Here is a 13,796-nt window from a genome sequence, read left to right as displayed (position 1 = left end):
CGTGGCGGCCCCGTACGCCGCACCGCCGCCGGCCCGCGTCTGGCCCGCGGAGCCCGAGCCGCCGCCCGGCTCCGCCCCCGCGCCTCCGCCTCCTCCTCCCGCGGCGCCCCGCCGCCCCGCCTTCGCCGCCGTCTCGCCGGTGCCACCGCGCCCGTCGCTGCCTCCGCCCGCGGGCGTTCGCCGCCGCCTCCCCGCCGTCCCGTCGCTGCCTCCGGCGACGACTGCATCGCCGTGGCTCCGTCTTCCCCGAGCTCTCCCTCGCCGTCTCCCTCCTCTCCTCCGCCGGCCGCCGCCTCTGCTCCGGCGCGAGCTCTGGCCGTCCTCGATCCGAGCCGGCCCGAACCCTAGATCCACCGGAGGTTGACTTTCTCCCCCCCCCCCGAAATTCTCCAAGTCCTGAAACTTTTGCAACATGTGGCTCTGTTCATTGCATCATAACTCTCTGCATATAGCTCCGTTTCATGCGTGTAATATACCTAAATGTTCATCTCAAGATGCTCTTCATTTTGTTACATTGTGCCATGCTCGTTTGTGTCCATACTGATGCCCAAATCTCTGGTGCAATGCTATATGATGTTTACTGCTGTTACTTATCAGAACTTGGTGATTTGTTATTTTTGTTGCAATTGATGGGTGGATCTTATGAGCATGAGCTCTACAGGTGTTCTGATCTATGCCATGCCATCTTTACAGAGGTGTATGCCATGTATTTTTGTGATCTCTGTGGTGACTAGCACAAGCATGCAAACTAGGCTTCGTGATGTTTCTGTTTTCAGGGACTTCGTAATTTCACCAAGTCTGTGACTGCTGTTATTTTGTTGCCATGTATCCATGTGTCTACAAAGAGATCCATGCTTCTTTTGATGATGTTCAGTAAGGATGTTTTGTAGATATAGTTGTGCTTTATCCATCCTTGCCCCTGTTTGCAATTATGAAGTGCCATAGAATGTCTTAATCTTGCTCTACTTTTGCTATAAAATATTCCTGGCAGATTGTTAACATGATATTCAATTTTGCCAAGGTTGTTGTAGTTGATTCATTCATGCTATGTATTTTCTCTTGCCATGGATAAATTCATAAACATGCCATCTTGCTATAGGTATGCTTTTTTTGTCATGAATTGCTTTGTGTTGAGTGAATCAAGCTCACAAATATGCCTTCATAATACTGTTTCTGCCATGCTCTGTTTTCTGCTAAGTCTGAAACCTGTTAACGAAACTTGCTATGTTTACATGGTTGCCATCATATTTTCTGTTCCTTTTTGGCTCATGGTCAGTAAGGGATGTTTGTTCTATGCATTTAGTAGATTCATAAAATGCCTTGTTTTGCTATGTTAAGTTCCTGTAGCATGTCTTTTGCTTGCTCTGAACATTGCTACCTGATGCTGTTTATGCCATGTCCAGTAATTTCACTAAGTCTGTGAACCTGATATCTTTTGCACTTTTGCCATGCTTGTTTGAACCTGTTGTGTTATGATCTAGCCGTAGCTTAGTGTTCATCTTTTGTCAAGTATCTCCTGTAGATTACTGCCATATGCTTGGTTGCTATGTTGGAGTGCTGTAGCATAGTTACTTGATGCATTCTAAGTGCTATCATGCTGTTAATCGCAGAATCGTGTCATTCTTGTTTTGCTTGCCATTTGCAAACCGTGCATCCGTTTCCGGTGATCTTTATATCGATTTCGACCGAAATCATCTCATCTTTTCAGTGGCATACTTGGTTTGCCAAGTTACTGCCTTGTTCATCCTTTTGCTTCCGGAGCACGCATACGCATCACATATCAATATCTCGCATATCATTCATGTATTGCATCATGTTGTTTGTGCATTTCCCGTGATTGATTGTGGTTCCATTGCTTGTGTTCTTGCTGTGGGTAGAGCCGGGAGACGAGTTCGTGAACGAGGAACCTGTTGAGTACGCTTACGAGGATCAAGCTTTCGACAACTCTGAGAACCTTGCAGGCAAGATGACCATACCCTCGAAATCACTTCTATCTTTGCTTTGCTAGTTGTTCGTTCTATTGCTATGTTGCGCTACCTACCACTTTCTCTATCATGCCTCCCATGTTGCCATGTCAAGCCTCTAACCATCCTTTCCTAGCAAACCGTTGTTTGGCTAAGTTACCGCTTTTGCTCAGCCCTTCTTATAGCGTTGCTAGTTGCAGGTGAAGTTGAAGTTGGTTCCATGTTGGAACATGGATATTTTTGGCATATCACAATATCTCTTATTTAATTAATGCATCTATATATTTGGTAAAGGGTGGAAGGCTCGGCCTTATGCCTGGTGTTTTGTTCCACTCTTGCCGCCCTAGTTTCCGTCATACCGGTATTATGTTCCTTGAGTTTGCGTTCCTTATGCGGTTGGGTGATTTATGGGACCCCCTTGACAGTTCGCCTTGAATAAAACTCCTCCAGCAAGGCCCAACCTTGGTTTTACCATTTGCCACCTAAGCCTTTTTCCCTTGGGTTTTCGCGAGCCCGAGGGTCATCTTTATTTAAACCCCCGGGCCAGTGCTCCTCTGAGTATTGGTCCAACCTGTCAGTCGCCGGTGGCCACCAGGGGCAACCCTGGGCTCTATCGGAAGCTTGGACAATTCGGTGTGCCCTGAGAACGAGATATGTGCCGCTCCTATCGGGATTTGTCGGCACATTCGGGCGGCTTTGCTGGTGTTGTTTTACCATTGTCGAAATGTCTTGTAAACCGGGATTCCGAGACTGATCGGGTCTTCTCGGGAGAAGGTTATCCTTCGTTAACCGTGAGAGCTTATAATGGGCTAAGTTGGGACACCCCTGCAGGGTATTATCTTTCGAAAGCCATGCCCGCGGTTATGAGGCAGATGGGATTTTGTTAATGTACGGTTGTAGAGAACTTGACACTTGACTTAATTAAAATACATCAACCGTGTGTGTAGCCGTGATGGTCTCTTCTCGGCGGAGTCCGGGAAGTGAACACGGTTGGAGTTATGCATGAACGTAAGTAGTTTCAAGATCACTTCTTGATCATTTCTAGCATCGCGACCGTTGCGTTGCTTCTCTTCTCGCTCTCATTTGCGTATGTTAGCCACCATATATGCTTAGTGCCTGCTCGAGCTCCACCTCATTACACCATTCCTTCCTATAAGCTTAAATAGTCTTGATCTCGCGGGTGTGAGATTGCTGAGTCCTCGTGACTCACAGATTCTACCAAAACAGTTGCAGGTGCCGACGATGCCAGTGCAGATGACGCAACCGAGCTCAAGTGGGAGTTCGACGAGGAACGTGGTCGTTACTATGTTTCTTTTCCTGATGATCAGTAGTGGAGCCCAGTTGGGACGATCGGGGATCTAGCATTTGGGGTTGTCTTATTTTCATTTGGATTTTGACCGTAGTCGGTCTATGTGTGGATTTTGGATGATGTATGAATTTATTTATGTATTGTGTGAAGTGGCAATTGTAAGCCAACTCTCGTTATCCCATTCTTGTTCATTACATGGGATTGTGTGAAGATGACCCTTCTTGCGACAAAACCACAATGCGGTTATGCCTCTAAGTCGTGCCTCGACACGTGGGAGATATAGCCGCATCGTGGGCGTTACAAAGACCCCCTTTTATAGGTGGGGAAAAATCCAACCGTTATGGTCACAGCCCGCACCGAGCGGTACTACCGCTCCAAGGAGCGGTACTACCGCTAGGGCGGTAGTAGCCCTTTGAAACAGAACAACGAGGAGGCAAAAAAGCCAGAAGAACCGTCAGAGCGGTAGTACCGCTTGACCTCACGGTACTACCGCTAGGGGTAGCGGTACTACTGCTAAGGGTAGCGGTACTACACTACAAAAAAAAGACACATCCGTGACATTTTGGGCCGAACAATTTTTTTTTCTGTCATACATATGACACTTCTATGACGATAATTGTGACAAAACCCGGTATCATCATAGATGTGGTGGGCTCCTACTTCTATGACAAAAAATCATGATAGAAAATGGGCTTTTCGTCCTGGGCGGGCCGGAGACGCAGCTGCATGACATTCTTTGGGCCGTCCATGACGGAAAAAACCGTGGTAGAAGCGAGGGGGAGGAAAATTTCGGGGAGTTCCCGGTTATGGTGGGAGGTCGGGGGCCGAGCGATGCGCGTTTCTCTCGTACACGTACGCGCGTGTGTGCGAGGCGTTGGCTCTAACTGAACCCGAGCGAGGCGTTGGCTCTAACTGAACCCGAGCGATTGCACTGCAGGCTACGCGTTACTGAACCCGAGCGATCGATCGATGGCTGTTAACTGAACCCGATCGAGTGATTCCTTCGCTACTGCTGCTAACTGAAGCCGATCGATTGGATGAACAGTGAGCATTGCCGGGGGGGGGGGGTTGGATGAACAGTGAGCGGTGGCGTTGCCTCTAGATGAATAGGACCCCGTGGTGTGGTGGAGGGCTGGATGAACAGTAGACGGTGGAGGGGTGCTCGTGGAGGGGTGGTTGAACAGGACCTCGTGGTGTGGAGGGCTGGATGAACAGTAGACGGTGGAGGGCTGCCTGTGGAGGGGTGGTTGAACAGTAGCCGGTGGAGTAGCGCGCGGTGGAGGCTGGATGAACAGGAGCCCGTGGAGGCTGGAGGAGGTCGACGGTGGAGATGAACATTATCCCGTGGAGTCCCGTTTTGCGGTACGCCACACCCCTCCCGATGAACAGGACCCCCGTTTCGACCGTAGGAGGTCCGTTTCGTCCGCTTTGCGGTACGCCACACCCCTCCCGATCAACAGGACCCCCGTTTCGACCGTAGGAGGTCCGTTTCGTCCGTTTTGCGGTACCCCACACCCCTCCCGATCAACAGGACCCCCGTTTCGACCGTAGGAGGTCCGTTTCCTCTGTTTTGCGGTACGCCACACCCCTCCCGATCAACAGGAGCCCCGTTTCGACCGTAGGAGGTCCATTTCCTCTGTTTTGCGGTATGCCACACTCCTCCCGATCAACAGGACCCCCATTTCGACCGTAGGAGGTCCGTTTCCTCCGTTTTGTGGTACGCCACACCCCTCCCCATGAACACGACGCATTCCGTTGCCTCCCCATGAACACAACGCATTCCGTTGCCTCCCCATGAACACGACGACGACGCTGTTTCTTCGTTCCGACCCAGCCATGTACACGAGCCCTGGCCGTACGTATGCGCGAGTAGGCGTTCGAGACCCCGCCCGTATGTACACATACGTGGCCGTATTTTCTTTCTTGCACCCTGGCCGCTGTACGTACGTGTACATGCTACGTGCGCGCCTCTACTATGACACGTACGCGCCTCTACTACGACACGTGCGCGCCTCTACATCCACCAGTATATATGTACGTACACGTTCGCGACCAGAATGACAACGCTACGTACGCTTCGACCAGGTGGGTCCTGACTGTCAGGCACTTCCTTGCCTGCGAAGTTGTAGCTGGTGGGTCCCAGCAGTCAGGGGGGCGAATCGTTTTTTTTTTGCCCGGACGCACTTCCTTGCGTGCGAAGATGTAGCTGGTGGGTCCCAGCAGTCAGGGGCAAATGTTTTTTTCGCAACATACGGCGGCCCGTCCGGTGGGTCCCCGCTGTCAGGTATAGGAATAATTATTTTGCACGTAATAAGGAGGCACTTCCTTGCTGCGGCCGTGGACCCTGCTCTCAGCCTCTCCACGTACAGTCCACGTCCGATGGAAGCCGTTCCTTGACCACGTTGACCATGCCGCGCCGAGAGCACCAGGGCGGTGGACGACGGCGAGGCCTAGGAAGGGGACGACGCGGAGCCGGGGAAGACGCGGCAGTGGATGCCCACGCGTAGAGGAGTACGAGGGTTCACTGGTTCGCTGCGGTGTGAGGCTGCCATCGCCGCAGAATAACAGGGGGTGTGGGTGAGTAGAGGGATGGCCTGGCTAGCGGTGGGAGTAGTAGGGGGCGGTGAGGCCTCCGCCACATCGCAGCCGGCCACGGGAGGCAGGAGCACGAGGCACGACCGGCGCTGGTTTGGGCGGCTGGAGCAAGAAGACCAGAGGTTGAAGAAGCACTACGGCCGTTGGATGGACATCGTACGGTCACTGGAGCTAGAATCGTGCATATTGACTAAGTTGACAAAGCCCTCCATCCCCGTCAACTTAGTAGGCCCACAAGTCAGCCTGCCACTATACTAGGTCCCAGCTAACAGGGGGAGTATTCATTTTTTTGTGCGTAATAAGGAGGCACTTCCTTGCGTGCGAAGATATAGCTGGTGGGTCTGAGCTGTCAGCGGCGGTAACGTTTTTTTCACGAAATACAGAGGCCCTTTTGGTGGGTCCCTGATGTCAGGTGGAGGAATCATTATTTTGCGCGTAATAAGGAGGCATTTCCTTGCATGCGGCCGTGGACCCAGCTGTCGGCCTCTCCATGTACAGTCCACTTCAGATGCATGTTGGTCGTTGACCACGTTGACCAGGCCGCGCCGGGAGCACCAGGGCGGTGGACGACGGCGAGGCCTAGGAAGGGAACGACACGGAGGCAGGGAAGACTCGGTAGTTGTTTCCCACGCGGAGGGGAGTACGACTGTACGAGGGTTTACTGGTTTGTCCGCCGTCGCCGGAGAATAACAGCAGGTGTGGGTGAGTAGAGGGATGGCTAGGCCAGCGATGGGAGTACGGTGGGGCGGTGAGGCCTGCGCGGCAGCACGACCGGCCACGGGGAGGAGGGAGCAGGCAGTCCCGCCGGTGCTTGTTTGAGCGGCTGGAGCAGGAAGAGCAGAGATTGAAGAAGCACGACGGCCGTTCGATGGACATCCAACAGTCGCTGCTTGTGCGTCAACCTTTCTTTTTAGGAAAGCCTCAAATATGTGGAAAACAACATACAACCCATTTGCCATTATTTCTAATAATTTACGGCCCATTTGCTAATTCTTTAGGTTTTTTTGGAGCCCATATTCTTTTTGTTAGCATTACAACCCATATTGTGGCCACGGTTAAAAAATTATACGAAATTTTGCATATTTCGGTGCGGTCCGAACTGTTTTTAATCCCGAAATTTCGACTCACATTCAAACTGATTTTAAAAATAAATGTATATCAATATAAAATCCAACAAATTCTCCACGCATAAAAATTAATGTAATTTAAAATCTCGAAATGAAAAAAAGATATTTGAAACTAATTGCCGATTTAATGTGTTTTAAAAATGTACAGCCCATCTCTCATTACTGATAGGCCATTTTCTCGGCCAGCCGAATGAAGCTCTCCTCGTCTTGAAAGATTTGCAGCCCAACAGGCCTGACAAAGCGACTGTGGCCTGGCAAATCACAAAAAAACTGGGCTGTGGCCGTGGACCCAGCTGTCAGCCTCTCCACGTACAGTACTCTTCCGATGGAAGTCGGTCGTTGACCACATTGACCACGCCGCGCCGAGAGCACCAAGGCGGTGGACGATGGCGAGGCCTAGGAAGGGAACGACGCGGAGCCGGGGAAGACGCGACAGTGGATGCCCACGCGGAGAGGAGTACGAGGGTTCACTGGTTCGGCTGCGGCGTGAGGCTGCCGTCGCCGCAGAATAACATGGGGTGTGGGTGAGTAGAGGGATACCCTGGGCCAGCGGTGGGAGTAGTAGGGGCAGTGAGGGCTCCGCGGCATCACAGCCGGCCACGAGAGGCAGGAGCACGCGGCACGACCAGCGCTGCTTTGGGCGGCTGGAGCAAGAAGACCAGAGGTTGAAGAAGCACTATGGCCGTTGGATGGACATCGTACGGTCACTGGAGCTAGAATCGTTCATATTGACTAAGTTGACAAAGCCCTCCGCCCTCGTCAACTTAGTAGGCCCACAAGTCACCACCCACTATCGTGGGTCCCAGCTAGCAAGGGGTATTCATTTTTTGGTGCGTAATAAGGAGGCACTTCCTTGCGTGCGAAGATATAGCTGGTGGGTCCGACCTGTCAGCGGGGCGAACATTTTTTCGCGAAATACAGAAGCCCTTCCCACGTACAGTGCACGTACAGTGCGTAATAAGGAGGAACTTTCCTTGCGTGCAACCATGGACCTCGTGGGTCCCAGCCGTCAGGCTCTCCACGTACAGTCCTCTTCTGATGACTCTCGTATGTTGACCACGCCACGCCGAGCGCACCGAGGCGGTGGACGACGGCGAGGCCCCAAACTGGAACGACCCGGAGATGGGGAAGACGCGGCAGTGGAGTCGCAGACGGAGAGGAGTGGGAAACTTGACTAGTTCGGGTGTGGGGTGGGCCTACACTCGGCAGAGAATAATAGGAGGTGCGGAGTGGAGGGATGGCCTGGCCGTCGGTGGGGTAGCGTTTCGCCGAGGAGCGCAAAACAACGCCGCTGGACGCCGAAGGCTGGAGCAGGCGGTTCCGGCAGCGTTGGGGGAAGAAGACGAGAGATTGAAGAAGAATGCCGGCCGTTGGATGTAAATCCAACGCCTTCTTAGGCTTCGACCTACTGGCCCACATGTTAGCCAGTCCATTTGTTTTTTAGTCCATTTGGTGGGCTGGGTGAAATAATGATGTAGCATCTATGCAGCCCATTTAAATCCCATTTGCATTTTTCTCGAAATCCGTGGACTTGTTGGGCTGGGTGAAAATATCATGTTGGGCTAGACGGAGAAATGTAATAAAAACATAAACACATGATTGCACGTCAGTAAAATCTTTGCAAGCTTATGTATGCAATCACTAGGAGTTAACTTGCCAAGTTATATATAAACAATTATTATTATTATTTTGTAAGAACTTTCAACTTACGAAATAAAATATCATTTTAATTTGATGAGTTAATAGTACGTGGGGTATTATTATTTTTTAGGCTAGACGTGGGACAGTTGAGTTGGTTCTAGGGGAAAGTACTGGGAGAAAACTCAGTTTACATCGAAAAAGAAAGTGGGAGAAAATTCAGAGACCTGCTGGGTCCACCTGAGGAGGGGAATATGTTGGGAGGAAGGAGATTCAAAGCACGGCAGCCGAGTGAACTAGTTTTTTTTACGGACAAGTGAACTAGTTTACATACATAAGCAAATAGCCATTAAAAAAGCAATCAGGTTAATGGGTTCTTAAAAGAAATATTTCGGACAAAACAGATAATTACGACACATAGGCTAATGCATGAAACACTCAGATGATAAAGGTGCTTATAAACAGATAAAGTACAACATCTAGACCTTCCTGGCACGCTTGATCATGACGCTGCGGCTGTCCGTGTACTCGTCGGTTATGGGAAGCAGACACGCCCTCATGTCCAAGATCTGCCTGTACATGTCGTAGCATGCGTATGCGTCCTTGGCCGCGTAGGTTATGTAGGCTAGATTCAGGGGTACCTCCCACGTGTTCAGGTCGTCTTCTTTCATGTTGGCGTATCAGGGGTCGATGATGGTCTCAGCAAGGTCAACCACGGAGTCCTTCTCCTGCCCGTTGCTGATGATCTTGTATTGCTTCTGGATGTCGACAAGCTTGTTGCACTAGATGGCCGAATCGTCGCGTTCTTCCTTCTCTCCACCGTAGCGAAAGTGCAGTCGGCGCTGCCGATGAAACGGGCAAATGCTCCAGAACCTGGTGCTGCCATAGGACTGAGGCGAGGCAGAGCTTCACCGAGTCCGTATCGTTGGTGTACATCACATTCAACTTGGTGCAGCCATAGGACTGAACGGCGAACTCAAAGGGGAACTCCTTGCTGAAGTCCATATCCAGCAGGCTCACCCCTCGGATTGCCATTGGAGTCTCTTCGAGTGAACGAGTGTGTAGGCGGCGGCAGCAGTTCATTTTTCAGCTCTTAGGGAACTAGATTCAACAGTAAGCTGAGTGTGTACAGGCGACAACAGTTACTACCCCTCCCTCGTCCGCTGCACGCCCGGCAGAAGATGCACCCTCGGCCACACGTCGGTTCACGAGCGGGTCTGTATTGGTACTGTAATAACAGGAGTTAGTGGTCACTTTACTTAAATTTAATTAGATTTAATAGAAATTTATACTTAAAACAAGCAATGCATTCGCTCGTTCTATCAGTGCCACATGATCAACATGCACAACAATTAGAATTATTATTCTTAGGACGCACACGATCAACACATTTGTCGCACTTTCACAAAGATAATACTACCAAGTTTGAACTGTTTGTTATGGTTGTTGTCCTCTACATCATCATGCCGTGTTTCCCAGCTTGCAAGATTCAGAACCAACAAATAAGATCCAAATAATAAGTACAACAAAGATGCCTACACATCTCATTGATTCCCAGCTTGCAAGATTCAGACCAACAAATAAGATCCAAATAATAAGTACAACAAAGATGCCTACACATCTCATTGATTCCCAGCTTGCAAGATTCAGAACCAACAAATAAGATTCAAATAATAAGTACAACAAAGATGCCTACACATCTCACTGATTCCCAGCTTGCACGATTCAGAACCAACCCATTAGAGCCTATACATCTCACTAATTCCCAGCAACTGCAACATTCGGTTTGCGCTTGGCTCTTCGCCTCTTCGAGAAGACGAACAATGATGTTACTACTACTGCTTCTACAGTGTCGAATCCACTGCTGCATGTCTGTCCACCGCGAGCGGGACAGATAGCTTGTTGTAGAAGTACTACTAAGCAAAAGCCTATCCTCGTTTGCGAGCAACCGCGCGCATGGGTGAGGGAGAAGGCGTGTAGTAAAATCAAGCTTCTCCTCGTTGTACGAGTTGACGCGACACATCATAGCACTGGCCCCACATGCTTGCCTCTAAACTTGGCTGAAAGACCCGCAGTGTACAATATATTTGCTGCAACCTCTAACATTTACCCACCACAAATTAAAATATATGTGGCCGTATGCATCGTTCTGATGCAGAGGCCGGGGAGTCCCCCCTTTTCGAAAAAAAACAAATTAAAATATATATTCCTGTCTTGACCAGATGAGCGTGCAAACTACAATCACCAGGGTGTCAGGTAGGGCCAGAAGACTATTTTAATTTTTTTAACTTCGAGACGGCCACATAGCATGGAGCCGACCCCAACGATTTTAAGCTTACAGGCACGGTACACGCTATCCTAGACTACTCTACACATGAAACTGCCACACGAGCGTCCGGGCTGCACTTGGCTCTTCGCCTCTTCGGGAAGTCGAACAATGATGGAGTACTACTGCACTGGAGGAGTACTATAGTACGCTTCTGGCCATCTGACACCGATTGAACTGCTGCATGTCCACCGCGTGCGGGAGGGAGAGCGTGTAGCGAAAGCTTCTCCTAGTCTTGCCAGCCACCACGCTCATGGGCGAGGGAGGGATGCTCCTGCCTTTGCATGTGTGACAGGTGGGCCCGACAGGTGTGTGGCCAACCTGTCATACAGCCAAAGGCAGGTGCATTTAAGTCCGCGAGGGAGAGGATAATCAAACTTCTCATTGATGTACGAGTTGACGCGACACATCAAAGCACTGCACTCGATATATTTCAATAATTTGCGTTTACCGATGCATTAATTGCAACGCATGCATGCATGCATGCCGTGACTCTCCTTTTGATACTTGCATGTGTTGATTTAGTGCCAATAAACAGAGGCTCGGGCGCCATTAATGGAGACCTTGGGAGAGAGGTGGACGGCAGATGGAGGTCAATGGGCTCTCCTCCCGATAAGCACGCGCAGGGGTCTGATCGCACGCCTCTCGTACTCAAATAGCTACCCTGCACGGCGCCTCCTAGCTAATAAAAAATGGGGACGCATGGCGGCACGTAAATGGTACTAGTAAGTAGAATGCCCACGGTTTGAATAATACTTGTGTTTCCGATTGTAACGTGACAGCACTTGTTCCAAAATGACTTTGTTGATTGTTAATGTGTGCGCCTTCGCAAATCGGACTGCAAATTTACCACAGCATGTTGGTGCCATGTCATGGCACCAAGCCAAGTTTCATTATTTTCATGCGTGTTTTGGATTTACAGGAATTAAAAAACTAAGTTTCTCAATGTTTCCAACCCAGCCACGACGCCCAGAATTTTGAATTTCATTCCCATTTCTTGCATGGAACCTAGAAATTTACCCGAGGACACACATGTGATTTTTCAACCAACTTTGGTGCACTAGAACATGTGCTTGTATTTCAAATTTGAATTATGCACACAAAGGTGACACGTTCCCTCCCAGAACCACGAGCCTTCTTGAGAGAAGCTCCGATTTGCAAGAAGCTTATACCAAAATTTGTTCCTATTCGGCCAATTTTTTTACCACAGCCTGGTACTACCATGGCATGACACCATGCCAAGTTTCATGATTTTAAAACCAAGTTTCTCAATGTTCTCGACCGAGCCACGATGCCCAGATATTTGAATTTTATTCTCATTTTTTGCATGGGACCTACTCCCTCCTTCCATCTATATAGGGCCTAATGTGTTTTTCAAGACAACCTTTGACTATTGACAAGATTAATAGCACATGAGATGTATACTATGAAAATTATATTATTGGAAGCTCCTTTGACATACAAATTTGAAGGTATGCTTTGTGTAAGTTGCATGTCATATATTATTGCTCTAACGTTTGGTCAAAGTTAGCCTCGAAAAACGCATTATGACCTATATAGATGGAAGGAGGGAGTAGAAATTCACCCGAGGACACAAATGTGATTTTTCAACCAACTTTGGTGCACGGGAGCATGTGCTTGTAGTTCAAATTTGAATTATGCACATTAAATGACCAAAAACTCAATTAATGTGTAAATAAGGCCAAACGAAGCCGGAATAATTCCAAAATTTAACAGGGCACTCATGTAGTTCTATGTTGCCTTTGTAAATAAACTCAAGGGGGACAACGTATATCGTTTCGCACTCAAAGGTGGCACGTTCCCTCCCAGAACCACGAGCCTTCTTGAGAGAAGCTTCGGTTTGCAAGAAGCTTATACCAAAATCTGTTCCTATTCGGTCAATTTTTTTACCACAACATGGTAGTACCATGACATGACATCCATGCCAAGTTTCATGATTTTCAGACGTGTTTTGGATTTACAAGAATTTTAAAACCAAGTTTCTCAATGTTCTCGGCCGAGCCACGATGCCCAGATGTTTTAATTTTATTCTCATTTCTTGCATGGGACCTAGAAATTCACCCGAGGACACAAATGTGATTTTTCAACCAACTTTGGTGCACGAGAGCATGTGCTTGTAGTTCAAATTTGACTTATGCACATTAAATGACCAAAAACTCAATTAATGTATAAAAATGACAAACGAACCCGGAATAATTCCAAAATTTAACAGGGCACTAATGTAGTTCTATGTTGCCTTTGTTAAGAAACTCAAGGGGGGGGCAGCGTATATCGTTTCACACTCAAAGGTGGCACGTTCCCTCTTAGAACCACGAGCTTCCAAATCGGCCCAATTTTTTACCACAACATGTTAGTGCCATGACATGACACCATGCCAAGTTTCATGATTTCCAAGCGAGTTTTGGATTTACATGAATTTAAAATCAAAGTTTCTCGATGTTCTCGGCCGATTCATGACGCCCAGATGTTTGAATTTCATTCTCATTTCTTCCATGGGACCTAGAAATTCAACCAAGGGCACACATGTGATTTTTCAACCCACTTTGGTGCACCGGAGCATGTGCATGCATTTCATATTTAGATTATGCACATTAAAAGTCCAGAAACTCAATTGATGTATAAAAAGGCCAAATGAACCCTAAATAATTCCAAAATTTAACAGGGCACTCATATAGTTCTATGTTGCCTCTGTAAATAAAATCAGGGGGGAGGCAGCGTATATCGTTTCGCACACAAAGGTGACACGTTCCCTCTCGGAACCACGAGGCTTGTTGAGAGAATCTCCGGTTTTGCAAGAGGCTTATACCAAAACTTGT

This window comes from Aegilops tauschii, chromosome 2 (assembly GCF_002575655.3).
Source record: "Aegilops tauschii subsp. strangulata cultivar AL8/78 chromosome 2, Aet v6.0, whole genome shotgun sequence".
NCBI classification, from domain to species: Eukaryota; Viridiplantae; Streptophyta; class Magnoliopsida; order Poales; family Poaceae; genus Aegilops; species Aegilops tauschii.
Note: the sequence above shows the minus strand (reverse complement) of the source record.